Source organism: Atractosteus spatula, chromosome 10 (genome assembly GCF_055471065.1).
Source record: "Atractosteus spatula isolate fAtrSpa1 chromosome 10, fAtrSpa1.hap1, whole genome shotgun sequence".
Classification (NCBI taxonomy): Eukaryota; Metazoa; Chordata; class Actinopteri; order Semionotiformes; family Lepisosteidae; genus Atractosteus; species Atractosteus spatula.
Window position 1 is genome coordinate 82,402 of NC_142715.1, and position 24,756 is coordinate 107,157.

General features: G+C 53.0%; 14 non-coding genes across 14 annotated transcripts; 7 read left to right on the top strand and 7 right to left on the bottom strand.

Annotated features, from left to right (window-relative positions):
- Nucleotides 1–3,843: 3,843 nt before the first annotated feature.
- On the bottom strand, nucleotides 3,844–3,915 carry trnah-gug (transfer RNA histidin (anticodon GUG)). Its single transcript has one exon. It is a non-coding gene; the product is annotated as a tRNA-His (tRNA).
- Nucleotides 3,916–4,116: 201 nt separating this feature from the next.
- On the top strand, nucleotides 4,117–4,188 carry trnae-uuc (transfer RNA glutamic acid (anticodon UUC)). The gene has a single exon. It is a non-coding gene; the product is annotated as a tRNA-Glu (tRNA).
- A 3,077-nt stretch (nucleotides 4,189–7,265) lies between these two features.
- On the bottom strand, nucleotides 7,266–7,337 carry trnah-gug (transfer RNA histidin (anticodon GUG)). Its single transcript has one exon. It is a non-coding gene; the product is annotated as a tRNA-His (tRNA).
- Nucleotides 7,338–11,157: 3,820 nt separating this feature from the next.
- Nucleotides 11,158–11,229, bottom strand: trnah-gug (transfer RNA histidin (anticodon GUG)). Its single transcript has one exon. It is a non-coding gene; the product is annotated as a tRNA-His (tRNA).
- A 726-nt stretch (nucleotides 11,230–11,955) lies between these two features.
- trnag-ccc (transfer RNA glycine (anticodon CCC)) lies at nucleotides 11,956–12,028 on the top strand. The gene has a single exon. It is a non-coding gene; the product is annotated as a tRNA-Gly (tRNA).
- Nucleotides 12,029–12,648: 620 nt separating this feature from the next.
- On the bottom strand, nucleotides 12,649–12,720 carry trnad-guc (transfer RNA aspartic acid (anticodon GUC)). The gene has a single exon. It is a non-coding gene; the product is annotated as a tRNA-Asp (tRNA).
- Nucleotides 12,721–13,928: 1,208 nt separating this feature from the next.
- On the top strand, nucleotides 13,929–14,001 carry trnav-aac (transfer RNA valine (anticodon AAC)). Its single transcript has one exon. It is a non-coding gene; the product is annotated as a tRNA-Val (tRNA).
- Nucleotides 14,002–17,150: 3,149 nt separating this feature from the next.
- On the top strand, nucleotides 17,151–17,223 carry trnaf-gaa (transfer RNA phenylalanine (anticodon GAA)). Its single transcript has one exon. It is a non-coding gene; the product is annotated as a tRNA-Phe (tRNA).
- A 742-nt stretch (nucleotides 17,224–17,965) lies between these two features.
- Nucleotides 17,966–18,037, bottom strand: trnah-gug (transfer RNA histidin (anticodon GUG)). The gene has a single exon. It is a non-coding gene; the product is annotated as a tRNA-His (tRNA).
- Nucleotides 18,038–19,456: 1,419 nt separating this feature from the next.
- Nucleotides 19,457–19,528, bottom strand: trnad-guc (transfer RNA aspartic acid (anticodon GUC)). Its single transcript has one exon. It is a non-coding gene; the product is annotated as a tRNA-Asp (tRNA).
- Nucleotides 19,529–20,554: 1,026 nt separating this feature from the next.
- trnaf-gaa (transfer RNA phenylalanine (anticodon GAA)) lies at nucleotides 20,555–20,627 on the top strand. Its single transcript has one exon. It is a non-coding gene; the product is annotated as a tRNA-Phe (tRNA).
- A 109-nt stretch (nucleotides 20,628–20,736) lies between these two features.
- trnav-aac (transfer RNA valine (anticodon AAC)) lies at nucleotides 20,737–20,809 on the top strand. The gene has a single exon. It is a non-coding gene; the product is annotated as a tRNA-Val (tRNA).
- Nucleotides 20,810–21,369: 560 nt separating this feature from the next.
- On the bottom strand, nucleotides 21,370–21,441 carry trnah-gug (transfer RNA histidin (anticodon GUG)). The gene has a single exon. It is a non-coding gene; the product is annotated as a tRNA-His (tRNA).
- Nucleotides 21,442–23,958: 2,517 nt separating this feature from the next.
- trnaf-gaa (transfer RNA phenylalanine (anticodon GAA)) lies at nucleotides 23,959–24,031 on the top strand. Its single transcript has one exon. It is a non-coding gene; the product is annotated as a tRNA-Phe (tRNA).
- Nucleotides 24,032–24,756: the final 725 nt, after the last annotated feature.

Consider the following 24,756-nt stretch of genomic DNA (forward strand, 5'->3'; position numbering starts at 1 on the left):
GGCTCACTGTTCCTCAGGCTTGGACAGGAGATGACACACTATTATTATTATTGAGAGACAGGCTCGCTGTTTCTCAGGCTGGGACAGGAGGTCACACACTATATTATTATTATTGAGAGACATGCTCACTGTTTGTTCCTAAGACTGGGACAGGACATTCCACACAAGGTTATTATTATTGAGAGACAGGTTCACTGTCTGTTCCTCAGGCTAAGACAGGAGATCACACTGTATTATTATTATTAAGAGACAAGCTCACTGTTCCTCAGGCTGGGACAGGAGATGACACACTGTATTATTATTATTGAGAAACAGGCTCGCTGTTCCTGAGGCTGGGACAGGAAGTCACACACTGTATTATTATTATTATTGAGAGACAGGCTCACTTTCTGTTCCTCAGGCTGGGACAGGAGACCATACTGTATTATTATTATTGAGAGACAAGCTCACTGTTCCTCAGGCTGGGACAGTAGATCACACTGTATTATTATGACTGAGAGTCTGGCTCACTGTTCCCCAGGCTGGGACAGGAGGTCACACACTGTATTATTATGATTGAGAGACAGGCTCACTGTCTGTTCCTCAGGCTGGAACAGGAGATGACACACTGTATTATTATTATTGAGAGACAGGCTCACTGTCTGATCCTCAGGCTGGGACAGGAAGTCACACACTGGATTATTATTATTGAGAGACAGGTTTACTGTCTGTATTCCAGGCATGGACAGGAGATCACACTGTATTATTATTATTGAGAGACAAGCTCACTGTTCCTCAGGCTGAGTCAGTAGATCACACTGTATTATTATGACTGAGAGTCTGGCTCAGTGTTCACCAGGCTGGGAGAGGAGGTCACACACTGTATTATTATTATTGAGAGACAGGCTCACTGTCTGTTCCTCAGGCTGGGATAGGAGGTCACACACTGTATTATTATAATTGAGAGACAGGCTCAATGTCTGTTCCTCTGGCTGGGACTGGAGATCACACACTATTCTATTATTATTGAGAGACATGCTCATTGTTTGTTCCTCAGACTGGGACAGGACATTCCACACTAGGTTATTATTATTGAGAGACAGGATCACTGTCTGTTCCTCAAGACTGGAGATCACACACTGGATTATTGTTATTGAGAGACAGGTTTACTGTTCTTCAGGCTGGGGCAGGAGATCACACTGTATTATTATTATTGAGAGACAAGCTCACTGTTCCTCAGGCTTGGACAGGAGATGACACACTGTATTATTATTATTGAGAGACAGGCTCACTGTTCTTCAGGCTGAGAAATAATAATACACAATAATACACACTGTATTATTATTATTGAGAGACAGGCTCACTGTCTGTTCCTCTGGCTGGGACAGGAAGTATCACACTGGATTATTATTATTGAGAGACAGGCTCACTGTACCTGAGGCTGGGACATGAGATCACACTGTATTATTATTATTGAGAGTCTGGCACACAGTTCCCCAGGCTGGGACAGGAGGTCACACACTGTATTATTATTATTGTGAGATAGGCACACTGTCTGTTTCTCAGGCTGGGACAGGAGGTCACACACTATATTATTATTATTGAGAGACAGGCTCACTGTCTGTTCCTCAGGCTGGGACAGGAGATCACACACTGTATTATTATTATCGAGAGACCTGCTCTTTCCTGATTGTTCCTTAGGCTGGGACAGCAGATCATAATCTGCTTTATTATTACTCAGAGACTGGCTCACTCCTGTCTGTTCCTCAGGCTGGGACAGGATATCACACACTGTATTATTATTATTGAGAGACGGGCTGACTGTCTGTTCCTCAGGCTGGGACAGTGGATCACACACTATATTATTATTACTGAGAGACAGGCTCACTTTCAATTCCCTAGACTGGGACAGAAGATCACACACTGTATTATTACTGAGAGACAGGTTCACTGTCTATTCCTTATGATGGGACAGGAGATCACGTTCTGTATTATTATTATTGAGAGACAGGCTCACTGTCTGTTCCTCAGACTGGGACAGGAGATCACACAGTTTATTAATATTATTGTTGAGAGACATGCTCACTGTCTCTTCCTCAGGCTGGGACAGGAGGCCACACACTGTATTATTATCATTATTGAGAGACAGGTTCACTGTCTGTTCCTCAGGCTGGGACAGGAGATCACACACTGTATTATTATTATTGAGAGACAGGCTCACTGTTCCTCAGGCTGGGACAGGAGATCACACTGTATTATTATTATTATTGAGAGACTAGCTCACTGTTCCTCAGGCTGGGACAGGAGATCACACTGTATTATTATTATTGACAGATAAACTCACTGTTCCTCAGGCTGGGACAGTAGATCACATTGTATTATTATCATTGAGAGTCTAGTTCTCTGTTCCCCAAACTGGAACAGGAGGTCACACACTGTATTATTATTATTGAGAGACAGGCTCACTGTTCCTCAGGCTGGGACAGGAGATCACACTGTATTATTATTATTGAGAGTCTAGTTCACTGTTCCCTAAGCTGGGACAGGAGGTCACACACTGTATTATTATTATTGAGAAACAGGCTCACTGTGTGTTCCTCAAGCTGGGACAGTAGATCACACTGTATTATAATTATTGAGTGGCTGACTCACAGTTTCCCAGGCTGGGATAGGAGATCACACACTGTATTATTAGTATTATTGAGAGACAGGCTCGCTGTCTGCTCCTCAGGCTGGGACAGGAGATCACACACTGTTGTAGTGTGCTCTCACAAAGCACCAGTTCTGTAGGGGTTTGGGCATTTACTGGGACAATTATTAATTGTGGCAGTAAATCACAAAATTGATTATTTTAATGGTCTTAGAATCTAACCATGCGATATAACTCAAACAACGCACACACAGGTACTAATACACGAGGATGCATTTATTATTATATAGAATATGCATGTAAACCTAACAGATCTTATCGTAAGGGTTATCAGAATACAAAAGATATAAATTCATTCAGTTACAAAAAGTTACATATATCAAGAGGACATAAGTTCGGTATATCATTCATTTAGACCGTATCGTAATTGAACTTGTTTACAACTTCTACATTAGATACTCAAAACAAGTACATAACCTTTGGAATTAAATTGATATCAACTGGTTGGGATAACAATTGAATTCTCGAGCACTAATGCTGTGAAGTTGAATACTAACTGCCGGGGGACCCCTTTTCCCACTGTTTCCGTAGTGTAGCGGCTATCACGTTCGCTTAACACGCGAAAGGTCCCCGGTTCGAGACCGGGCGGAAACAGCCTCTTGTTGCACGCTCCTGTACTTCACAGAGGTCTTGAGCGACCGGTCATTTGTTCCCAATGTATTTCCGGTGCCTTCATGCACTCTTGTACCAAACGCACGTTCCTTCTGTACGCGGAGCCGATCATTTGCAATTGGGCTGTGCCGACAGACCAGGACGAGCTCTGTCGGCTCAAAAGCAGCGCAGGACCTGCAAGAACAACAGAAAGATTAGCATCCAGTGAGCCCAAGATCTCATCAAGAATCGGCTCCAGCAACAGGGCTGGGCGCATTGTTCCATTCTCCGACCACTCTCGGTGTAAACAAGTCCCTCCTGGTCTCTGCTTGAAATGCACTTTCCTGCGTTTGCTTTGGTGTAACTGGCTTCCCCTGCATGGGCGAATGTGAAGAAGATCCTTAGTAAGTCATTGAAGAAAACCGAGAAGAGGTCGGAGTGGCCTCTGTCGTTCATCAACGATCCAGTCAGGCAGTACTCCTCTGTAAAGCGCCGTTCGTTCACATCGATTGGCTTTTTTTTGCCTTCATTCGCGCAAGTAGTAAAAGCAGACGCCCCTATTCTGCCGTGACCCGGATTCGAACCGGGGTTGTTGCGGCCACAACGCAAAGTACTGACCACTATACGATCACGGCGAGTTACCGATACACCCATGGTAGGGCGGAAAAGGCTGTGCTCTCTTCGTGTGACCTAATTCGGAAAAGTCCTGACGTTGCATTTCAACTGAGCCCCAGTATACATCGACCCTTCGACACTCTGAGTGACAACTCTCTTGCGTGTTTTCTCATATTTATGTAGTTTGCTTGCATGATGCCCGGAACAGCGGGGTTGTGTGCTCCCATATGGTCTAGTGGTTAGGATTCCTGGTTTTCACCCAGGCGGCCCGGGTTTGACTCCCGGTATGGGAACGTGTCAGTTTTGCCTCCTGCTTTCCAAAAGATCAGCACCGTGTACGAAGGAGCCGCATTAAAACCACTCGAACGTGCAAAACGCGCGAGAAGAGGGGGCGCTTGTTTCCAACCGAAGACTTCTCGCGTGAGAGACGAGCTGATCATCGCTGCAGGAGGTGGGAGGGTTACTCTGGTAGACAGGGCTGACCTTCGGCAATAGGATTTATACTCTCCAAGATGATATTTGCACTTTCTGGAGAGGCGATTTTCTCCACTTCAGTAGCCCGATTTCGTCGATTGCGTGGAGAGGGCTGTAGAATGTGGCGCCGCTTTTCCTGCTCCGTCCATGACAGGCGTGCTGGTCTCTGGAGAGAGAGCACGGTCCATCAGCGCACTCCAATAAAGGCACTGGAAGCAGCTGAATCGCATTGGCGAAGCTCAGCACTGGGCCGCTGGGAAGGGTTTGCTACCGTTTCCGTAGTGTAGTGGTTATCACGTTTGCCTCACACGCGAAAAGTCCCTGGTTCGAAACTGGGCGGAAACAGACCGGCTTCTTTTGTCGCCACGCACAAAAGGGGATTGGGGATTCGCCTAGCGCTGTGATCGCACAGACCCACTCACCTCTAAGTGTGGCGGGATCTGCACAGTGCATGTCGCAGCGCATCCTGCTTTCACTCCAATGCGCGTCCTGATGTACCCCAGTCTCCCGCGTGACAGGTGGGGATAATCACCACTATACTAACGAGGAAGACATCGCTCTCTCCGACCCCCGGCATCGTGTCCCGACCCACCGTGCTGGAAGCCGACGCGTGCTGTGATTTCTTTACGGAGCAGAAATGACAACCGAGGAGCCGAGAGATCATTTCAGCATTTCGCGTCTGAACAGAAAACACAAACGACCAACTCGGAATGACTTGCCTTTGACGCTTATCAAAGCGTTCTTTGTGCATCGAACAGACCCACTCACCTCTTAGTGTGGCTGGATCTGCACAGCGCATGTCGCAGCGCTTCCTGCTTTCACTTCAATGTGCTTTCTGATGTCGAGTCGTGTGCCGTGCGGAGGCTCTGAAAGCGAGAGCAATGAAAAGGTGCACGACGCTGTGAAAGAAAACAGAGAAGTGAAAGGCAGTCCTTTCTCTAAGGAGGTAAAAGAAAAGCTTGCTTTCTACTCCCCGTCAGGGAATCGAACCCTGGTCTCCCGCGTGACAGGCGGGGATACTTGCCACTATACTAACGAGGAAGACGTCACACCCTTCGATCCCCGGCATCGTGTCCCGACCCAGCGTGCTGGAAGGCGACGCGTGCTGTGATTCCTTTACGGAGCAGAAATGGCAACCGAGGAGCCGAGAGATCATTTCAGCATTTCGCGTCTGAACGGAAAACACAAACGACCAACTCGGAATGACTTGCTTTTGACGCTTTTCAAAGCGTTCTTTGTGCACGACGACTGCGCCGCCTAGCAGATACAAATGGGTTGTACAACTCTGAACTAGCAAATGGAAGAGGGCTAAGCCCCCTCTCTTTTAGCCCAGGTTCGATCTGTCTCCCAGAATCACCAGGGCGCACGCACACACACACACCCGTGCCGTTGAAGTGCTCTGCTTCATTTCTAAGGGCAACTCAACATTCACTCCTACCCCGAGAACAGAAAAGACAGCGTCCGCAGCAACAACAGCTCAGGTCTCTGCACAGGAACTAAGCTGCCCCCATCTCCTCTGCTCTGCGGCTCCTGTGGAGTGGAGTCCTGCCTGGAGCCGTGTTTGCAGGCGGCGGCTCCCCGCGCTCTGTCTGTGCGTCGTGTCCAAGAGCTCCTGGGAGGAAGAGAGAGCCCTCCCACTCGGGGGCTTTTCCACGGTCTGTGTGAGGAGGGGCGGGTGTGTCCAGTAGCTTATCGAGCGGAAGCCTGGGGCGGCGGAGAGCTGTGATCGTGCAGACCTTGAGGTGTCACCTCTTTGTCTGCTTTCCTGCCCCCCCTCCGCCCAAGCTCTGCTCCAGAGTAGCCCGGCAACCCCTCACACCTGCACGTGTCACAACCTAAGGTGTGGTCATGAGACACCCATGGGGTGCTGCTCTGTTCTTGCTAATTGTTTCCTGCCCGTCGCAGGCAGGAGTCCATGCGAGGAAGATGCGCTGGACAGAGCTCAGAGGGCACAGCTGGGTGGCTTTCCTTCTGAGTGACGTTCCTGCAACACTCTCCCGCTCCTCTTGGTGCGCTCATGCCGCAACACAGGAAGGCTGGAGCAGGTGGCTATGGGCTCTGCGCACTGCCGAAATAGGTCAGTTGGGAGAGCGTTAGACTGAAGATCTAAAAGTCCCTGGTTTGATCCCGGGTTTCGGCATTTTGTTTCATCGCGCCCTTTGTTCCTCTCTCCAGCGCCCCCTGCCTAAAGTGACGCTTCCCTTTCTCAGCCCGAAACGCAAGCGAGACACCAGCAGCGGTCCCTGCAGGTTTCCGTAGTGTAGCGGCTATCACGTTCGCCTCACACGCGAAAGGTCCCCGGTTCGAGACCGGGCGGAAACAGCCTCTTTTTGCACGCTCCTGTACTTCACAGAGGTCTTGAGCGACCGGTCATTTGTTCCCAATGTATTTCCGGTGCCTTCATGCACTCTTGTACCAAACGCACGTTCCTTCTGTACGCGGAGCCGATCATTTGCAATTGGGCTGTGCCGACAGACCAGGACGAGCTCTGTCGGCTCAAAAGCAGCGCAGGACCTGCAACAACAACAGAAAGATTAGCATCCAGCGGGGGCCTCTTAGTGAGCCCAAGATCTCATCAAGAATCGGCTCCAGCAACAGGGCTGGGCGCATTGTTCCATTCTCCGACCACTCTCGGTGTAAACAAGTCCCTCCTGGTCTCTGCTTGAAATGCACTTTCCTGCGTTTGCTTTGGTGTAACTGGCTTCCCCTGCATGGGCGAATGTGAAGAAGATCCTTAGTAAGTCATTGAAGAAAACCGAGAAGAGGTCAGAGTGGCCTCTGTCGTTCATCAACGATCCAGTCAGGCAGTACTCCTCTGTAAAGCGCCGTTCGTTCACATCGATTGGCTTTTTTTTGCCTTCATTCGCGCAAGTAGTCAAAGCAGACGCCCCTATTCTGCCGTGACCCGGATTCGAACCGGGGTTGTTGCGGCCACAACGCAAAGTACTGACCACTATACGATCACGGCGAGTTACCGATACCCACGTGGCAGGCCGGAAAAGGCTGTGCTCTCTTCGTGTGACCTAATTCGGAAAACTCCTGACGTTGCATTTCAGCTGAGCCCCAGTATACATCGACCCTTCGACACTCTGAGTGACAACTCTCTTGCGCGTTTTCTCATATTTATGTAGTTTGCTTGCATGATGCCCGGAACAGCAGGGGTGTGTGCTCCCATATGGTCTAGCGGTTAGGATTCCTGGTTTTCACCCAGGCGGCCCGGGTTCGACTCCCGGTATGGCAACCTGTCAGTTTTGCCTCCTGCTTTCCAAAAGATCAGCACCGTGTACGAAGGAGCCGCATTAAAACCACTCGAACGTGCAAAACGCGCGAGAAGAGGGGGCGCTTGTTTCCAACCGAAGACTTCTCGCGTGTGAGACGAGCTGATCATCGCTGCAGGAGGTGGGAGGGTTACTCTGGTAGACAGGGCTGACCTTCGGCAATAGGATTTATACTCTCCAAGATGATATTTGCACTTTCTGGAGAGGCGATTTTCTCCACTTCAGTAGCCCGATTTCGTCGATTGCGTGGAGAGGGCTGTAGAATGTGGCGCCGCTTTTCCTGCTCCGTCCATGACAGGCGTGCTGGTCTCTGGAGAGAGAGCACGGTCCATCAGCGCACTCCAATAAAGGCACTGGAAGCAGCTGAATCGCATTGGCGAAGCTCAGCGCTGGGCCGCTGGGAAGGGTTTGCTACCGTTTCCGTAGTGTAGTGGTTATCACGTTTGTCTCACACGCGAAAAGTCCCTGGTTCGAAACTGGGTGGAAACAGACCGGCTTCTTTTGTCGCCACGCACAAAAGGGGATTGGGGATTCGCCTAGCGCTGTGATCGCACAGACCCACTCACCTCTTAGTGTGGCGGGATCTGCACAGTGCATGTCGCAGCGCATCCTGCTTTCACTCCAATGCGCGTCCTGATGTACCCCAGTCTCCCGCGTGACAGGTGGGGATAATCACCACTATACTAACGAGGAAGACATCGCTCTCTCCGACCCCCGGCATCGTGTCCCGACCCACCGTGCTGGAAGCCGACGCGTGCTGTGATTTCTTTACGGAGCAGAAATGACAACCGAGGAGCCGAGAGATCATTTCAGCATTTCGCGTCTGAACAGAAAACACAAACGACCAACTCGGAATGACTTGCCTTTGACGCTTATCAAAGCGTTCTTTGTGCATCGAACAGACCCACTCACCTCTTAGTGTGGCGGGATCTGCACAGTGCATGTCGCAGCGCTTCCTGCTTTCACTTCAATGTGCTTTCTGATGTCGAGTCGTGTGCCGTGCGGAGGCTCTGAAAGCGAGAGCAATGAAAAGGTGCACGACGCTGTGAAAGAAAACAGAGAAGTGAAAGGCAGTCCTTTCTCTAAGGAGGTAAAAGAAAAGCTTTTTACTCCCCGTCGGGGAATCAAACCCCGGTCTCCTGCGTGACAGGCGGGGATACTTGCCACTATACTAACGAGGAAGACATCACACCCTTCGACCCCCGGTATCGTGTCCCGACCCACCGTGCTGGAAGCCGACGCGTGCTGTGATTTCTTTACGGAGCAGAAATGACAACCGAGGAGCCGAGAGATCATTTCAGCATTTCGCGTCTGAACAGAAAACTCAAACGACCAACTCGGAATGACTTGCCTTTGACGCTTATCAAAGCGTTCTTTGTGCATCGAACAGACCCACTCACCTCTTAGTGTGGCGGGATCTGCACAGTGCATGTCGCAGCGCTTCCTGCTTTCACTTCAATGTGCTTTCTGATGTCGAGTCGTGTGCCGTGCGGAGGCTCTGAAAGCGAGAGCAATGAAAAGGTGCACGACGCTGTGAAAGAAAACAGAGAAGTGAAAGGCAGTCCTTTCTCTAAGGAGGTAAAAGTAAAGCTTTCTACTCCCCGTCGGGGAATCGAACCGCGGTCTCCCGCGTGACAGGCGGGGATACTTGCCACTATACTAACGAGGAAGACATCACACCCTTCGATCCCCGGCATCGTGTCCCGACCCAGCGTGCTGGAAGGCGACGCGTGCTGTGATTCCTTTACGGAGCAGAAATGACAACCGAGGAGCCGAGAGATCATTTCAGCATTTCGCGTCTGAACGGAAAACACAAACGACCAACTCGGAATGACTTGCTTTTGACGCTTTTCAAAGCGTTCTTTGTGCACGACGACTGCGCCGCCTAGCAGATACAAATGGGTTGTACAACTCTGAACTAGCAAATGGAAGAGGGCTAAGCCCCCTCTCTTTTAGCCCAGGTTCGATCTGTCTCCCAGAATCACCAGGGCGCACGCACACACACACACCCGTGCCGTTGAAGTGCTCTGCTTCATTTCTAAGGGCAACTCAACATTCACTCCTACCCCGAGAACAGAAAAGACAGCGTCCGCAGCAACAACAGCTCAGGTCTCTGCACAGGAACTAAGCTGCCCCCATCTCCTCTGCTCTGCGGCTCCTGTGGAGTGGAGTCCTGCCTGGAGCCGTGTTTGCAGGCGGCGGCTCCCCGCGCTCTGTCTGTGCGTCGTGTCCAAGAGCTCCTGGGAGGAAGAGAGAGCCCTCCCACTCGGGGGCTTTTCCACGGTCTGTGTGAGGAGGGGCGGGTGTGTCCAGTAGCTTATCGAGCGGAAGCCTGGGGCGGCGGAGAGCTGTGATCGTGCAGACCTTGAGGTGTCACCTCTTTGTCTGCTTTCCCGCCCCCCCTCCGCCCAAGCTCTGCTCCAGAGTAGCCCGGCAACCCCTCACACCTGCACGTGTCACAACCTAAGGTGTGGTCATGAGACACCCATGGGGTGCTGTTCTGTTCTTGCTAATTGTTTCCTGCCCGTCGCAGGCAGGAGTCCATGCGAGGAAGATGCGCTGGACAGAGCTCAGAGGGCGCAGCTGGGTGGCTTTCCTTCTGAGTGACGTTCCTGCAACACTCTCCCGCTCCTCTTGGTGCGCTCATGCCGCAACACAGGAAGGCTGGAGCAGGTGGCTGTGGGCTCTGTGCACTGCCGAAATAGCTCAGTTGGGAGAGCGTTAAACTGAAGATCTAAAGGTCCCTGGTTCGATCCCGGGTTTCGGCATTTTGTTTCATCGCGCCCTTTGTTCCTCTTTCCAGCGCCCCCTGCCTAAAGTGACGCTTCCCATTCTCAGCCCGAAACGCAAGCGAGACACCAGCAGCGGTCCCTGCAGGTTTCCGTAGTGTAGCGGCTATCACGTTCGCCTAACACGCGAAAGGTCCCCGGTCCGAGACCGGGCGGAAACAGCCTCTTGTTGCACGCTCCTGTACTTCACAGAGGTCTTGAGCGACCGGTCATTTGTTCCCAATGTATTTCCGGTGCCTTCATGCACTCTTGTACCAAACGCACGTTCCTTCTGTACGCGGAGCCGATCATTTGCAATTGGGCTGTGCCGACAGACCAGGACGAGCTCTGTCGGCTCAAAAGCAGCGCAGGACCTGCAAGAACAACAGAAAGATTAGCATCCAGTGAGCCCAAGATCTCATCAAGAATCGGCTCCAGCAACAGGGCTGGGCGCATTGTTCCATTCTCCGACCACTCTCGGTGTAAACAAGTCCCTCCTGGTCTCTGCTTGAAATGCACTTTCCTGCGTTTGCTTTGGTGAAACTGGCTTCCCCTGCATGGGCGAATGTGAAGAAGATCCTTAGTAAGTCGTTGAAGAAAACCGAGAAGAGGTCGGAGTGGCCTCTGTCGTTCATCAACGATCCAGTCAGGCAGTACTCCTCTGTAAAGCGCCGTTCGTTCACATCGATTGGCTTTTTTTTGCCTTCATTCGCGCAAGTAGTAAAAGCAGACGCCCCTATTCTGCCGTGACCCGGATTCGAACCGGGGTTGTTGCGGCCACAACGCAAAGTACTGACCACTATACGATCACGGCGAGTTACCGATACACACATGGTACGGTGGAAAAGGCTGTGCTCTCTTCGTGTGACCTAATTCGGAAAAGTCCTGACGTTGCATTTCAACTGAGCCCCAGTATACATCGACCCTTCGACACTCTGAGTGACAACTCTCTTGCGTGTTTTCTCATATTTATGTAGTTTGCTTGCATGATGCCCGGAACAGCGGGGTTGTGTGCTCCCATATGGTCTAGTGGTTAGGATTCCTGGTTTTCACCCAGGCGGCCCGGGTTTGACTCCCGGTATGTGAACGTGTCAGTTTTGCCTCCTGCTTTCCAAAAGATCAGCACCGTGTACGAAGGAGCCGCATTAAAACCACTCGAACGTGCAAAACGCGCGAGAAGAGGGGGCGCTTGTTTCCAACCGAAGACTTCTCGCGTGTGAGACGAGCTGATCATCGCTGCAGGAGGTGGGAGGGTTACTCTGGTAGACAGGGCTGACCTTCGGCAATAGGATTTATACTCTCCAAGATGATATTTGCACTTTCTGGAGAGGCGATTTTCTCCACTTCAGTAGCCCGATTTCGTCGATTGCGTGGAGAGGGCTGTAGAATGTGGCGCCGCTTTTCCTGCTCCGTCCATGACAGGCGTGCTGGTCTCTGGAGAGAGAGCACGGTCCATCAGCGCACTCCAATAAAGGCACTGGAAGCAGCTGAATCGCATTGGCGAAGCTCAGCACTGGGCCGCTGGGAAGGGTTTGCTACCGTTTCCGTAGTGTAGTGGTTATCACGTTTGCCTCCCACGCGAAAAGTCCCTGGTTCGAAACTGGGCGGAAACAGACCGGCTTCCTTTGTCGCCACGCACAAAAGGGGATTGGGGATTCGCCTAGCGCTGTGATCGCACAGACCCACTCACCTCTTAGTGTGGCGGGATCTGCACAGTGCATGTCGCAGCGCATCCTGCTTTCACTCCAATGCGCGTCCTGATGTACCCCAGTCTCCCGCGTGACAGGTGGGGATAATCACCACTATACTAACGAGGAAGACATCGCTCTCTCCGACCCCCGGCATCGTGTCCCGACCCACCGTGCTGGAAGCCGACGCGTGCTGTGATTTCTTTACGGAGCAGAAATGACAACCGAGGAGCCGAGAGATCATTTCAGCATTTCGCGTCTGAACAGAAAACACAAACGACCAACTCGGAATGACTTGCCTTTGACGCTTATCAAAGCGTTCTTTGTGCATCGAACAGACCCACTCACCTCTTAGTGTGGCGGGATCTGCACAGTGCATGTCGCAGCGCTTCCTGCTTTCACTTCAATGTGCTTTCTGATGTCGAGTCGTGTGCCGTGCGGAGGCTCTGAAAGCGAGAGCAATGAAAAGGTGCACGACGCTGTGAAAGAAAACAGAGAAGTGAAAGGCAGTCCTTTCTCTAAGGAGGTAAAAGAAGAGCTTTCTACTCCCCGTCGGGGAATCGAACCCCGGTCTCCCGCGTGACAGGCGGGGATACTTGCCACTATACTAACGAGGAAGACGTCACATCCTTCGATCCCCGGCATCGTGTCCCGACCCAGCGTGCTGGAAGGCGACGCGTGCTGTGATTCCTTTACGGAGCAGAAATGACAACCGAGGAGCCGAGAGATCATTTCAGCATTTCGCGTCTGAACGGAAAACACAAACGACCAACTCGGAATGACTTGCTTTTGACGCTTTTCAAAGCGTTCTTTGTGCACGACGACTGCGCCGCCTAGCAGATACAAATGGGTTGTACAACTCTGAACTAGCAAATGGAAGAGGGCTAAGCCCCCTCTCTTTTAGCCCAGGTTCGATCTGTCTCCCAGAATCACCAGGGCGCACGCACACACACACACCCGTGCCGTTGAAGTGCTCTGCTTCATTTCTAAGGGCAACTCAACATTCACTCCTACCCCGAGAATAGAAAAGACAGCGTCCGCAGCAACAACAGCTCAGGTCTCTGCACAGGAACTAAGCTGCCCCCATCTCCTCTGCTCTGCGGCTCCTGCGGAGTGGAGTCCTGCCTGGAGCCATGTTTGCAGGCGGCGGCTCCCCGCGCTCTGTCTGTGCGTCGTGTCCAAGAGCTCCTGGGAGGAAGAGAGAGCCCTCCCACTCGGGGGCTTTTCCACGGTCTGTGTGAGGAGGGGCGGGTGTGTCCAGTAGCTTATCGAGCGGAAGCCTGGGGCGGCGGAGAGCTGTGATCGTGCAGACCTTGAGGTGTCACCTCTTTGTCTGCTTTCCCGCCCCCCCTCCGCCCAAGCTCTGCTCCAGAGTAGCCCGGCAACCCCTCACACCTGCACGTGTCACAACCTAAGGTGTGGTCATGAGACACCCATGGGGTGCTGTTCTGTTCTTGCTAATTGTTTCCTGCCCGTCGCAGGCAGGAGTCCATGCGAGGAAGATGCTCTGGACAGAGCTCAGAGGGCGCAGCTGGGTGGCTTTCCTTCTGAGTGACGTTCCTGCAACACTCTCCAGCTCCTCTTGGTGCGCTCATGCCGCAATACAGGAAGGCTGGAGCAGGTGGCTGTGGGCTCTGTGCACTGCCGAAATAGCTCAGTTGGGAGAGCGTTAGACTGAAGATCTAAAGGTCCCTGGTTCGATCTCGGGTTTCGGCATTTTGTTTCATCGCGCCCTTTGTTCCTCTCTCCAGCGCCCCCTGCCTAAAGTGACGCTTCCCTTTCTCAGCCCGAAACGCAAGCGAGACACCAGCAGCGGTCCCTGCAGGTTTCCGTAGTGTAGCGGCTATCACGTTCGCCTAACACGCGAAAGGTCCCCGGTTCGAGACCGGGCGGAAACAGCCTCTTGTTGCACGCTCCTGTACTTCACAGAGGTCTTGAGCGACCGGTCATTTGTTCCCAATGTATTTCCGGTGCCTTCATGCACTCTTGTACCAAACGCACGTTCCTTCTGTACGCGGAGCCGATCATTTGCAATTGGGCTGTGCCGACAGACCAGGACGAGCTCTGTCGGCTCAAAAGCAGCGCAGGACCTGCAAGAACAACAGAAAGATTAGCATCCAGTGAGCCCAAGATCTCATCAAGAATCGGCTCCAGCAACAGGGCTGGGCGCATTGTTCCATTCTCCGACCACTCTCGGTGTAAACAAGTCCCTCCTGGTCTCTGCTTGAAATGCACTTTCCTGCGTTTGCTTTGGTGTAACTGGCTTCCCCTGCATGGGCGAATGTGAAGAAGATCCTTAGTAAGTCGTTGAAGAAAACCGAGAAGAGGTCGGAGTGGCCTCTGTCGTTCATCAACGATCCAGTCAGGCAGTACTCCTCTGTAAAGCGCCGTTCGTTCACATCCATTGGCTTTTTTTTGCCTTCATTCGCGCAAGTAGTAAAAGCAGACGCCCCTATTCTGCCGTGACCCGGATTCGAACCGGGGTTGCTGCGGCCACAACGCAAAGTACTGACCACTATACGATCACGGCGAGTTACCGATACACACATGGTAGGGCGGAAAAGGCTGTGCTCTCTTCGTGTGACCTAATTCGGAAAAGTCCTGACGTTGCGTTTCAACTGAGCCCCAGTATACATCGACCCTTCGACACTCTGAGTGACAACTCTCTTGCGTGTTTTCTCATATTTATGTAGTTTGCTTGCATGATGCCCGGAACAGCGGGGGTGTGTGCTCCCATATGGTCTAGCGGTTAGGATTCCTGGTTTTCACCCAGGCGGCCCGGGTTTGACTCCCGGCATGGGAACGTGTCAGTTTTGCCTCCTGCTTTCCAAAAGATCAGCACCGTGTACGAAGGAGCCGCATTAAAACCACTCGAACGTGCAAAACGCGCGAGAAGAGGGGGCGCTTGTTTCCAACCGAAGACTTCTCGCGTGTGAGACGAGCTGATCATCGCTGCAGGAGGTGGGAGGGTTACTCTGGTAGACAGGGCTGACCTTCGGCAATAGGATTTATACTCTCCAAGATGATATTTGCACTTTCTGGAGAGGCGATTTTCTCCACTTCAGTAGCCCGATTTCGTCGATTGCGTGGAGAGGGCTGTAGAATGTGGCGCCGCTTTTCCTGCTCCGTCCATGACAGGCGTGCTGGTCTCTGGAGAGAGAGCACGGTCCATCAGCGCACTCCAATAAAGGCACTGGAAGCAGCTGAATCGCATTGGCGAAGCTCAGCACTGGGCCGCTGGGAAGGGTTTGCTACCGTTTCCGTAGTGTAGTGGTTATCACGTTTGCCTCCCACGCGAAAAGTCCCTGGTTCGAAACTGGACGGAAACAGACCGGCTTCTTTTGTCCCCACGCACAAAAGGGGATTGGGGATTCGCCTAGCGCTGTGATCGCACAGACCCACTCACCTCTTAGTGTGGCGGGATCTGCACAGTGCATGTCGCAGCGCATCCTGCTTTCACTCCAATGCGCGTCCTGATGTACCCCAGTCTCCCGCGTGACAGGTGGGGATAATCACCACTATACTAACGAGGAAGACATCGCTCTCTCCGACCCCCGGCATCGAGTCCCGACCCACCGTGCTGGAAGCCGACGCGTGCTGTGATTTCTTTACGGAGCAGAAATGACAACCGAGGAGCCGAGAGATCATTTCAGCATTTCGCGTCTGAACAGAAAACACAAACGACCAACTCGGAATGACTTGCCTTTGACGCTTATCAAAGCATTCTTTGTGCATCGAACAGACCCACTCACCTCTTAGTGTGGCGGGATCTGCACAGTGCATGTCGCAGCGCTTTCTGCTTTCACTTCAATGTGTTTTCTGATGTCGAGTCGTGTGCCGTGCGGAGGCTCTGAAAGCGAGAGCAATGAAAAGGTGCACGACGCTGTGAAAGAAAACAGAGAAGTGAAAGGCAGTCCTTTCTCTAAGGAGGTAAAAGAAAAGCTTTCTACTCCCCATCGGGGAATCGAACCCCGGTCTCCCGCGTGACAGGCGGGGATACTTGCCACTATACTAACGAGGAAGACATCACACCCTTCGATCCCCGGCATCGTGTCCCGACCCAGCGTGCTGGAAGGCGACGCGTGCTGTGATTCCTTTACGGAGCAGAAATGACAACCGAGGAGCCGAGAGATCATTTCAGCATTTCGCGTCTGAACGGAAAACACAAACGACCAACTCGGAATGACTTGCTTTTGACGCTTTTCAAAGCGTTCTTTGTGCACGACGACTGCGCCGCCTAGCAGATACAAATGGGTTGTACAACTCTGAACTAGCAAATGGAAGAGGGCTAAGCCCCCTCTCTTTTAGCCCAGGTTCGATCTGTCTCCCAGAATCACCAGGGCGCACGCACACACACACACCCGTGCCGTTGAAGTGCTCTGCTTCATTTCTAAGGGCAACTCAACATTCACTCCTACCCCGAGAACAGAAAAGACAGCGTCCGCAGCAACAACAGCTCAGGTCTCTGCACAGGAACTAAGCTGCCCCCATCTCCTCTGCTCTGCGGCTCCTGCGGAGTGGAGTCCTGCCTGGAGCCATGTTTGCAGGCGGCGGCTCCCTGCGCTCTGTCTGTGCGTCGTGTCCAAGAGCTCCTGGGAGGAAGAGAGAGCCCTCCCACTCGGGGGCTTTTCCACGGTCTGTGTGAGGAGGGGCGGGTGTGTCCAGTAGCTTATCGAGCGGAAGCCTGGGGCGGCGGAGAGCTGTGATCGTGCAGACCTTGAGGTGTCACCTCTTTGTCTGCTTTCCCGCCCCCCCTCCGCCGAAGCTCTGCTCCAGAGTAGCCCGGCAACCCCTCACACCTGCACGTGTCACAACCTAAGGTGTGGTCATGAGACACCCATGGGGTGCTGTTCTGTTATTGCTAATTGTTTCCTGCCCGTCGCAGGCAGGAGTCCATGCGAGGAAGATGCTCTGGACAGAGCTCAGAGGGCGCAGCTGGGTGGCTTTCCTTCTGAGTGACGTTCCTGCAACACTCTCCAGCTCCTCTTGGTGCGCTCATGCCGCAATACAGGAAGGCTGGAGCAGGTGGCTGTGGGCTCTGTGCCCTGCCGAAATAGCTCAGTTGGGAGAGCGTTAGACTGAAGATCTAAAGGTCCCTGGTTCGATCCCGGGTTTCGGCATTTTGTTTCATCGCGCCCTTTGTTCCTCTTTCCAGCGCCCCCTGCCTAAAGTGACGCTTCCCATTCTCAGCCCGAAACGCAAGCGAGACACCAGCAGCGGTCCCTGCAGGTTTCCGTAGTGTAGCGGCTATCACGTTCGCCTAACACGCGAAAGGTCCCCGGTCCGAGACCGGGCGGAAACAGCCTCTTGTTGCACGCTCCTGTACTTCACAGAGGTCTTGAGCGACCGGTCATTTGTTCCCAATGTATTTCCGGTGCCTTCATGCACTCTTGTACCAAACGCACGTTCCTTCTGTACGCGGAGCCGATCATTTGCAATTGGGCTGTGCCGACAGACCAGGACGAGCTCTGTCGGCTCAAAAGCAGCGCAGGACCTGCAAGAACAACAGAAAGATTAGCATCCAGTGAGCCCAAGATCTCATCAAGAATCGGCTCCAGCAACAGGGCTGGGCGCATTGTTCCATTCTCCGACCACTCTCGGTGTAAACAAGTCCCTCCTGGTCTCTGCTTGAAATGCACTTTCCTGCGTTTGCTTTGGTGAAACTGGCTTCCCCTGCATGGGCGAATGTGAAGAAGATCCTTAGTAAGTCGTTGAAGAAAACCGAGAAGAGGTCGGAGTGGCCTCTGTCGTTCATCAACGATCCAGTCAGGCAGTACTCCTCTGTAAAGCGCCGTTCGTTCACATCGATTGGCTTTTTTTTGCCTTCATTCGCGCAAGTAGTAAAAGCAGACGCCCCTATTCTGCCGTGACCCGGATTCGAACCGGGGTTGTTGCGGCCACAACGCAAAGTACTGACCACTATACGATCACGGCGAGTTACCGATACACACATGGTAGGGTGGAAAAGGCTGTGCTCTCTTCGTGTGACCTAATTCGGAAAAGTCCTGACGTTGCATTTCAACTGAGCCCCAGTATACATCGACCCTTCGACACTCTGAGTGACAACTCTCTTGCGTGTTTTCTCATATTTATGTAGTTTGCTTGCATGATGCCCGGAACAGCGGGGTTGTGTGCTCCCATATGGTCTAGTGGTTAGGATTCCTGGTTTTCACCCAGGCGGCCCGGGTTTGACTCCCGGTATGTGAACGTGTCAGTTTTGCCTCCTGCTTTCCAAAAGATCAGCACCGTGTACGAAGGAGCCGCATTAAAACCACTCGAACGTGCAAAACGCGCGAGAAGAGGGGGCGCTTGTTTCCAACCGAAGACTTCTCGCGTGTGAGACGAGCTGATCATCGCTGCAGGAGGTGGGAGGGTTACTCTGGTAGACAGGGCTGACCTTCGGCAATAGGATTTATACTCTCCAAGATGATATTTGCACTTTCTGGAGAGGCGATTTTCTCCACTTCAGTAGCCCGATTTCGTCGATTGCGTGGAGAGGGCTGTAGAATGTGGCGCCGCTTTTCCTGCTCCGTCCATGACAGGCGTGCTGGTCTCTGGAGAGAGAGCACGGTCCATCAGCGCACTCCAATAAAGGCACTGGAAGCAGCTGAATCGCATTGGCGAAGCTCAGCACTGGGCCGCTGGGAAGGGTTTGCTACCGTTTCCGTAGTGTAGTGGTTATCACGTTTGCCTCACACGCGAAAAGTCCCTGGTTCGAAACTGGGCGGAAACAGACCGGCTTCTTTTGTCGCCACGCACAAAAGGGGATTGGGGATTCGCCTAGCGCTGTGATCGCACAGACCCACTCACCTCTTAGTGTGGCGGGATCTGCACAGTGCATGTCGCAGCGCATCCTGCTTTCACTCCAATGCGCGTCCTGATGTACCCCAGTCTCCCGCGTGACAGGTGGGGATAATCACCACTATACTAACGAGGAAGACATCGCTCTCTCCGACCCCCGGCATCGTGTCCCGACCCACCGTGCTGGAAGCCGACGCGTGCTGTGATTTCTTTACGGAGCAGAAATGACAACCGAGGAGCCGAGAGATCATTTCAGCATTTCGCGTCTGAACAGAAAACACAAACGACCAACTCGGAATGACTTGCCTTTGACGCTTATCAAAGCGTTCTTTGTGCATCGAACAGACCCACTCACCTCTTAGTGTGGCGGGATCTGCACAGTGCATGTCGCAGCGCTTCCTGCTTTCACTTCAATGTGCTTTCTGATGTCGAGTCGTGTGCCGTGCGGAGGCTCTGAAAGCGAGAGCAATGAAAAGGTGCACGACGCTGTGAAAGAAAACAGAGAAGTGAAAGGCAGTCCTTTCTCTAAGGAGGTAAAAGAAGAGCTTTCTACTCCCCGTCGGGGAATCGAACCCCGGTCTCCCGCGTGACAGGCGGGGATACTTGCCACTATACTAACGAGGAAGACGTCACATCCTTCGATCCCCGGCATCGTGTCCCGACCCAGCGTGCTGGAAGGCGACGCGTGCTGTGATTCCTTTACGGAGCAGAAATGACAACCGAGGAGCCGAGAGATCATTTCAGCATTTCGCGTCTGAACGGAAAACACAAACGACCAACTCGGAATGACTTGCTTTTGACGCTTTTCAAAGCGTTCTTTGTGCACGACGACTGCGCCGCCTAGCAGATACAAATGGGTTGTACAACTCTGAACTAGCAAATGGAAGAGGGCTAAGCCCCCTCTCTTTTAGCCCAGGTTCGATCTGTCTCCCAGAATCACCAGGGCGCACGCACACACACACACCCGTGCCGTTGAAGTGCTCTGCTTCATTTCTAAGGGCAACTCAACATTCACTCCTACCCCGAGAACAGAAAAGACAGCGTCCGCAGCAACAACAGCTCAGGTCTCTGCACAGGAACTAAGCTGCCCCCATCTCCTCTGCTCTGCGGCTCCTGCGGAGTGGAGTCCTGCCTGGAGCCATGTTTGCAGGCGGCGGCTCCCCGCGCTCTGTCTGTGCGTCGTGTCCAAGAGCTCCTGGGAGGAAGAGAGAGCCCTCCCACTCGGGGGCTTTTCCACGGTCTGTGTGAGGAGGGGCGGGTGTGTCCAGTAGCTTATCGAGCGGAAGCCTGGGGCGGCGGAGAGCTGTGATCGTGCAGACCTTGAGGTGTCACCTCTTTGTCTGCTTTCCCGCCCCCCCTCCGCCCAAGCTCTGCTCCAGAGTAGCCCGGCAACCCCTCACACCTGCACGTGTCACAACCTAAGGTGTGGTCATGAGACACCCATGGGGTGCTGTTCTGTTCTTGCTAATTGTTTCCTGCCCGTCGCAGGCAGGAGTCCATGCGAGGAAGATGCTCTGGACAGAGCTCAGAGGGCGCAGCTGGGTGGCTTTCCTTCTGAGTGACGTTCCTGCAACACTCTCCAGCTCCTCTTGGTGCGCTCATGCCGCAATACAGGAAGGCTGGAGCAGGTGGCTGTTGGCTCTGTGCACTGCCGAAATAGCTCAGTTGGGAGAGCGTTAGACTGAAGATCTAAAGGTCCCTGGTTCGATCCCGGGTTTCGGCATTTTGTTTCATCGCGCCCTTTGTTCCTCTCTCCAGCGCCCCCTGCCTAAAGTGACGCTTCCCTTTCTCAGCCCGAAACGCAAGCGAGACACCAGCAGCGGTCCCTGCAGGTTTCCGTAGTGTAGCGGCTATCACGTTCGCCTAACACGCGAAAGGTCCCCGGTTCGAGACCGGGCGGAAACAGCCTCTTGTTGCACGCTCCTGTACTTCACAGAGGTCTTGAGCGACCGGTCATTTGTTCCCAATGTATTTCCGGTGCCTTCATGCACTCTTGTACCAAACGCACGTTCCTTCTGTACGCAGAGCTGATCATTTGCAATTGGGCTGTGCCGACAGACCAGGACGAGCTCTGTCGGCTCAAAAGCAGCGCAGGACCTGCAAGAACAACAGAAAGATTAGCATCCAGTGAGCCCAAGATCTCATCAAGAATCGGCTCCAGCAACAGGGCTGGGCGCATTGTTCCATTCTCCGACCACTCTCGGTGTAAACAAGTCCCTCCTGGTCTCTGCTTGAAATGCACTTTCCTGCGTTTGCTTTGGTGTAACTGGCTTCCCCTGCATGGGCGAATGTGAAGAAGATCCTTAGTAAGTCGTTGAAGAAAACCGAGAAGAGGTCGGAGTGGCCTCTGTCGTTCATCAACGATCCAGTCAGGCAGTACTCCTCTGTAAAGCGCCGTTCGTTCACATCCATTGGCTTTTTTTTGCCTTCATTCGCGCAAGTAGTAAAAGCAGACGCCCCTATTCTGCCGTGACCCGGATTCGAACCGGGGTTGTTGCGGCCACAACGCAAAGTACTGACCACTATACGATCACGGCGAGTTACCGATACACACATGGTAGGGCGGAAAAGGCTGTGCTCTCTTCGTGTGACCTAATTCGGAAAAGTCCTGACGTTGCGTTTCAACTGAGCCCCAGTATACATCGACCCTTCGACACTCTGAGTGACAACTCTCTTGCGTGTTTTCTCATATTTATGTAGTTTGCTTGCATGATGCCCGGAACAGCGGGGGTGTGTGCTCCCATATGGTCTAGCGGTTAGGATTCCTGGTTTTCACCCAGGCGGCCCGGGTTTGACTCCCGGCATGGGAACGTGTCAGTTTTGCCTCCTGCTTTCCAAAAGATCAGCACCGTGTACGAAGGAGCCGCATTAAAACCACTCGAACGTGCAAAACGCGCGAGAAGAGGGGGCGCTTGTTTCCAACCGAAGACTTCTCGCGTGTGAGACGAGCTGATCATCGCTGCAGGAGGTGGGAGGGTTACTCTGGTAGACAGGGCTGACCTTCGGCAATAGGATTTATACTCTCCAAGATGATATTTGCACTTTCTGGAGAGGCGATTTTCTCCACTTCAGTAGCCCGATTTCGTCGATTGCGTGGAGAGGGCTGTAGAATGTGGCGCCGCTTTTCCTGCTCCGTCCATGACAGGCGTGCTGGTCTCTGGAGAGAGAGCACGGTCCATCAGCGCACTCCAATAAAGGCACTGGAAGCAGCTGAATCGCATTGGCGAAGCTCAGCACTGGGCCGCTGGGAAGGGTTTGCTACCGTTTCCGTAGTGTAGTGGTTATCACGTTTGCCTCCCACGCGAAAAGTCCCTGGTTCGAAACTGGACGGAAACAGACCGGCTTCTTTTGTCCCCACGCACAAAAGGGGATTGGGGATTCGCCTAGCGCTGTGATCGCACAGACCCACTCACCTCTTAGTGTGGCGGGATCTGCACAGTGCATGTCGCAGCGCATCCTGCTTTCACTCCAATGCGCGTCCTGATGTACCCCAGTCTCCCGCGTGACAGGTGGGGATAATCACCACTATACTAACGAGGAAGACATCGCTCTCTCCGACCCCCGGCATCGTGTCCCGACCCACCGTGCTGGAAGCCGACGCGTGCTGTGATTTCTTTACGGAGCAGAAATGACAACCGAGGAGCCGAGAGATCATTTCAGCATTTCGCGTCTGAACAGAAAACACAAACGACCAACTCGGAATGACTTGCCTTTGACGCTTATCAAAGCATTCTTTGTGCATCGAACAGACCCACTCACCTCTTAGTGTGGCGGGATCTGCACAGTGCATGTCGCAGCGCTTTCTGCTTTCACTTCAATGTGTTTTCTGATGTCGAGTCGTGTGCCGTGCGGAGGCTCTGAAAGCGAGAGCAATGAAAAGGTGCACGACGCTGTGAAAGAAAACAGAGAAGTGAAAGGCAGTCCTTTCTCTAAGGAGGTAAAAGAAAAGCTTTCTACTCCCCATCGGGGAATCGAACCCCGGTCTCCCGCGTGACAGGCGGGGATACTTGCCACTATACTAACGAGGAAGACATCACACCCTTCGATCCCCGGCATCGTGTCCCGACCCAGCGTGCTGGAAGGCGACGCGTGCTGTGATTCCTTTACGGAGCAGAAATGACAACCGAGGAGCCGAGAGATCATTTCAGCATTTCGCGTCTGAACGGAAAACACAAACGACCAACTCGGAATGACTTGCTTTTGACGCTTTTCAAAGCGTTCTTTGTGCACGACGACTGCGCCGCCTAGCAGATACAAATGGGTTGTACAACTCTGAACTAGCAAATGGAAGAGGGCTAAGCCCCCTCTCTTTTAGCCCAGGTTCGATCTGTCTCCCAGAATCACCAGGGCGCACGCACACACACACACCCGTGCCGTTGAAGTGCTCTGCTTCATTTCTAAGGGCAACTCAACATTCACTCCTACCCCGAGAACAGAAAAGACAGCGTCCGCAGCAACAACAGCTCAGGTCTCTGCACAGGAACTAAGCTGCCCCCATCTCCTCTGCTCTGCGGCTCCTGCGGAGTGGAGTCCTGCCTGGAGCCATGTTTGCAGGCGGCGGCTCCCTGCGCTCTGTCTGTGCGTCGTGTCCAAGAGCTCCTGGGAGGAAGAGAGAGCCCTCCCACTCGGGGGCTTTTCCACGGTCTGTGTGAGGAGGGGCGGGTGTGTCCAGTAGCTTATCGAGCGGAAGCCTGGGGCGGCGGAGAGCTGTGATCGTGCAGACCTTGAGGTGTCACCTCTTTGTCTGCTTTCCCGCCCCCCCTCCGCCGAAGCTCTGCTCCAGAGTAGCCCGGCAACCCCTCACACCTGCACGTGTCACAACCTAAGGTGTGGTCATGAGACACCCATGGGGTGCTGTTCTGTTATTGCTAATTGTTTCCTGCCCGTCGCAGGCAGGAGTCCATGCGAGGAAGATGCTCTGGACAGAGCTCAGAGGGCGCAGCTGGGTGGCTTTCCTTCTGAGTGACGTTCCTGCAACACTCTCCAGCTCCTCTTGGTGCGCTCATGCCGCAATACAGGAAGGCTGGAGCAGGTGGCTGTGGGCTCTGTGCCCTGCCGAAATAGCTCAGTTGGGAGAGCGTTAGACTGAAGATCTAAAGGTCCCTGGTTCGATCCCGGGTTTCGGCATTTTGTTTCATCGCGCCCTTTGTTCCTCTTTCCAGCGCCCCCTGCCTAAAGTGACGCTTCCCATTCTCAGCCCGAAACGCAAGCGAGACACCAGCAGCGGTCCCTGCAGGTTTCCGTAGTGTAGCGGCTATCACGTTCGCCTAACACGCGAAAGGTCCCCGGTCCGAGACCGGGCGGAAACAGCCTCTTGTTGCACGCTCCTGTACTTCACAGAGGTCTTGAGCGACCGGTCATTTGTTCCCAATGTATTTCCGGTGCCTTCATGCACTCTTGTACCAAACGCACGTTCCTTCTGTACGCGGAGCCGATCATTTGCAATTGGGCTGTGCCGACAGACCAGGACGAGCTCTGTCGGCTCAAAAGCAGCGCAGGACCTGCAAGAACAACAGAAAGATTAGCATCCAGTGAGCCCAAGATCTCATCAAGAATCGGCTCCAGCAACAGGGCTGGGCGCATTGTTCCATTCTCCGACCACTCTCGGTGTAAACAAGTCCCTCCTGGTCTCTGCTTGAAATGCACTTTCCTGCGTTTGCTTTGGTGAAACTGGCTTCCCCTGCATGGGCGAATGTGAAGAAGATCCTTAGTAAGTCGTTGAAGAAAACCGAGAAGAGGTCGGAGTGGCCTCTGTCGTTCATCAACGATCCAGTCAGGCAGTACTCCTCTGTAAAGCGCCGTTCGTTCACATCGATTGGCTTTTTTTTGCCTTCATTCGCGCAAGTAGTAAA